This window comes from Euprymna scolopes, chromosome 14, assembly GCF_053919585.1.
Source record: "Euprymna scolopes isolate OS-2025 chromosome 14, ASM5391958v1, whole genome shotgun sequence".
In the NCBI taxonomy this organism is placed as follows: Eukaryota; Metazoa; Mollusca; class Cephalopoda; order Sepiida; family Sepiolidae; genus Euprymna; species Euprymna scolopes.
The window spans coordinates 115960982-115965981 of NC_136495.1; positions in this window are offsets into that span (position 1 = coordinate 115960982).

The window sequence follows — 5000 nt, forward strand, 5'->3', positions numbered from 1 at the left end:
ACCCTGTATCTCTCTCTCTCTTTCTCTCTCTCTCTCTCTCTCTCTCTCTCTCTCTATATATATATATATATATATATATATATACTAGCGGGGGTACCCGGCGTTGCCCGAGTGTTTGTTTCCGGGACGGGGGGGGGGAGTTTTAAAAAATGTTATGGTAGGTAAGTAGGAAGGATCAAACCCGGAGTCATGAGTAAAAGTAGGAAAATAAAGTGTGAAAAAAAACAAAAACATCTGCAACGTTAACAGTTCGGCCACCAAGAAAAGTCCATTCCAGTTGTTTAGGGGGGGGGGGGGAACGACTACGGTAGGTCGGCGCGAACGATAAAATATAATGTGAATTGTCCAGCACGCTAACCACTACGCCACAGAGCACTGCAGCTTAGTTTAGTGATTTTAAATAACTTCACATGAAAGAACTACGAAGCCAAACCGGTGTTCTCTTCTCAACTGTTCCTTGTGAACGATCCCCAAACGGTGTTAAGTGGTGGCAGGGGGAGGAGGAATTTATTAGAGAGAAAATATTTTACCACTTCCATTGATCTTAACCGATTTTGGCCGTGACTTCTCAGCAGAAAAAGTATAGAAATCTAAGATTATCGAGGAATTTGAGAAATAATAAGCCTATAACACAGCTCAGATATTGTTCTGCCGTTTGTGCATATTATATTTGCATGAAATATCTTGATTTTTAATCCTATTAAGGTCAAAATCAGACGGGAAAAAAATGAGTTCATTTTATTTATATAGATAGATAGAAGATAGATAGAAGATATATATATATATATATATGCTAGCAGGACGCCCAGCACTGCCCAGTCGTAAAATACGCTTAAATGTGATATTTTGATTAATGAAGATCTTGTATTTATTATTATATTCTATTAGACCCGATATATAGTAATGATTTAAAAAGTTAAAAGAAAAAAAAATGACTTGTGCTCTACCACCGAGAATCGAAACCAAAACGTTTAACTTACGATTTATTTTTTCCTTTGACTTTAATGCCTTAGCTATGAAGACATGTTTGTTGCGAGGCCAAAAATTAAAAATATGAACCAATAGCTATTACGTTACACATGCATATTGGAAATGCCGTCGTTCGACCTTCACCTGCAAAATTCGATTTTTAAAATTTTCACACTTTTGCACCGATTTTCCCCGACTAAAACCCAAATATAAAATTTCGCATGGGTTCGAATGCTCTATATATTAAGTTTTATGTCTGACAGAGGAGTTTGGTAGCAAAAGTTTTTAAAGAAATATATAAGCATACATAAATATATATAGAAATAGGTTTGTGTTTACTATAAGCTTTTTACGTAAACATTACGCAAGTATAAATCATGTAGAATATCTGCATGAATATAATTACGCGTAATAGTTAACTAAAAATGATTATTCTATAAGAAAACCGAAAAAAACTAATAGGGAATTAATTAAAATGAATGTTTAAAAGAATATGCAAATTAGCTAGATCTTTTGCAGATGAATGCAATTCCGTGTCCCATATATGACAAACTTGTATTTTTTTAAAAATAAAAATATAATAATAATAAAAAAAAGCATCGCCAGGGAGGGGGTGTTGTCTTTTTCTGATCAGAATCTGATCGATTTCTTTAAACACCAACCACGGGTGAAGATCAGATGTGATAGAAAGAGGCTGCATCGCGTGGTATTTGACAGAAGATGGATACACGTAGCAAGTCTGTGTGTACGAAAAGGAGCCAAATTTGAATACGGGTTCTCCGCCTAGGTGTGGAACGCGCAGTTCCGTCAAGTGTAATCTAATTTTTAACCTCTTAGCCAAGTGAGTGCTCGATCCTTCCCCGACTAGGAAGCCTCCGAGATCCCGACCCTCTCCTAACTACAATTTTTCTTTTCACCCCTCCTTCTAACTTTCACTCATCTTGGAGAGAAAGAAATCAATCACTAACACCCCTTCTCACCCACCAATTTTTCTTTGCTTCATTTCGTCACATCTAGAAGGCATCTCAACTTAGAGACTGTCCAGCAGGACCTCAGGTTCCTTTACAAACCGAAGTGGAACGGGCGGTCTATCAAATAGACATGATTGGGAGGGCCCTACTAACCAGTGTTGTATTCCCCCCCCCGCCCTCTACACAAATGAATTATTGTACCATTATTGTTCCTATTTACAATGTCTCCCCACGGGACAGAGTTAGACACCAGGGTCGTTTATTAATGTGGGACAAAAATAAAAATTGTCTCAGTCGAGAGAGAACAAGAAATTGAAGTACAACATCTGAAGAACAGATGGTATTTATTTGCTCCCCCACCGAGCAAATTAGGCACAAGGCCGATTTTTAATGTGAGGAGTGAAGGGGAAATGGGGACCAACTCCCCGGGGAGTAGAGGAGCTGGATAGTGACAATTGGTATGAAGGGTTGCCCCTACATTGACCAAGGTCTTATATGTGGGGTCGCCCCCACATATGGTCTTTGCTTGCAGTATCTGCCGGAACAGATACTACTCTTTGATCTTGGCCCGAAGGCCAAGAACATTTTACCATTATTGTTATCATTTTTGTTTTTACACGTAAATAAAAAATGTTTTAAACAATTGGATTCTAAGTAGGACGTCCCCAGAAAGGAGATAATAGCTAAGAGAAATTTTTGTTTAGTTCTGGAGTGAGAAGGATGACTAACGACACCCATTTCCCCCCTTTTGAGTTGGCCTTGTGCCTAAGTTTATTTTTCATGTTGAACTTACATTGTATTTTTAGCCTGAACAAAATATTTAATACCTCAAAGTGTAGTATCTGTTCTGATGTTTCACTTATGTTAAGTTAATTGGTCCTTGGTCAATATAGGGGAACCCCTTCATACTGAGAGAATTACTATTTTTCGATACTGCCAGAGTGCCCCCTTTTTACCCTTGTTTTAGGGCAGCTGGTTTTCCACCCACATTAACAACGACCTTGCGTAAAATTTACTTCCGTGGGGAAGCAAATAAATACTTAAGTAGAAAAAAAAGGGGTTTAATATGAATATCAACACACACACACACACACACACACACACACACACACACAAAACCTCAAATTTTTAGCAGTATAGATTAAATATTATCTTTTGGACCAAATTGCCTCATTTTCGTTGGAGAGTTCCTCCTCTTACTTACCATGAATGTAATTATACAGGCTAGCTAAAAACATAATCGTTAATAAAATTCAAAAGCTAACGGGGTAAACCCTGACAAAAATCTGATTTGAAGGCCCGATAGACGGATCATGAAGCAATGTAACACCTTTCTGACAACTCATGCAGTTGCGCTGGCTCTGACTGTATTGGCTTGCCTTTCTGTCGGATTTTCTCAGCAACGTCGAGAGGGGAATCCTGGTAAATGAGCAAACCTAGGTTTCCTTATAACCCGCCTAGGTTTGCATCCGCTAAATTGGCAACACTGTTTACCGAGTATTCGTTATTATGATCTTATGACGCTAGCCCGGTATACCGGCATACGATGTAATAGGGCAAAGCGCTTAACCTGCGAATATGCGAGGTCCCACATAAGGATATACTGTATCTGTTTTAAACAATTCACGTTTAACTTTCTATCTTCACAACATCCCCTTTCTCACAGGGTCCTGGATATGACCTTAAACTTTATCCGATGGTGAGGCCCCAGCTTGCTGGCTTTGGGGAGTGTGGAGCCACCCTTTAATTGCCATTGCTCCCAGGTCCACTCTGATCTGGACTGGTAGTATCTGTTAGGGTCCCAACTATGGGTTAAATAAAAACCGACTTTAAAAAAAACCCAAAAAACAAATATACTCTATTAAAAAAAATTGTTCTTCAAAATCACTGGATTCGGCATTAAATAACCTGAAAATGGTTGATATGCCGTAAACCAAAAATAACCAACCAACCGTTCTCAAAGAAAACCCGTTTTTCTATTCAGTCGTTATTTTGTGGAAGATACTCGACCGAGCTCCTTTCTATAAAGAACTTTTCTTTCTTTTTCCGTGCACCCAAAACCAAACGAAACTTTCTTTCCAAAAACTTCTCTTCTATTCTTACCAACAGCAGTCACTCCTCACACTAGGTGGGTTAGAACTGGATTCCTCTGAAGGGGGAATTTTCATGGGAATATGAAATTTACAAGCGTTCCCAGTTGTTTATATTTTTTGCAATTCTTGCAGTGAGGTGTCAGTATCCTCCTACATACAGCGTCTGGCACAACAAAATAGTCCCCCAACTGATTCAGCGTTGCTTAACGTCGGTGATCTAACGAGAACGGATGTGTCAATGTAATTCCTTTCTGTGGTGCTCGACTAAGCTTCAGTCTATGCTCCCCACCGTAGAATTTTACAATGAACACCCCTCCATCTAAAATCAGTGTCAATATCTTCCTTTATTTTTTATTTGTGCCTCAAACTAAACGGAAATTCCACGAATAAAGTTGTTTTTCTAAAACTCCCGTCTATGAAAGACAACACTGTAGAGCTGCTTCCCGGTTGACTATGAAATGATAATTTTCAAGTCTCACGTAAAAAAGTTCGTGTTGAGCCGTCCTTTATAATATTCAAACCCTACCCAACTTGCACCATCATCGATTATCACGGTATTGTCTCACTAACATTCATTAATCCTTATCCTCGAGTGGCCTTTGGACCTCCGTAAGTGAATGTACCCCTTAGTGAGAAAAAGACTAAATGTCGTCCTTTATTCGACGTGTTAAGCATCATTCACAGAGAGAGAGAGAGAGAGAAAGAGAGAGAGACAGACAGACAGACAGACAGACAGAGGGGGGGCGAGAGAGCGAGAGAGCGAGATAGAGAGAATTGAATAAATATAAAAGAAGAAGAAGAAGAAGAAGAAGAAGAAGAAGAGAGGGTAACAAAGGCGCGAAAGAGAGGGAAGGGAAGAAAGTAAGAAAGTGATGGGAAAGAGAGAGAAAGGGAGACAAGGGAAATAGAGGGAGAAAGAGAAAAGGGAAGAGAGAAAGCAAGGGAGAGAAAGCACAAGAGATAGATA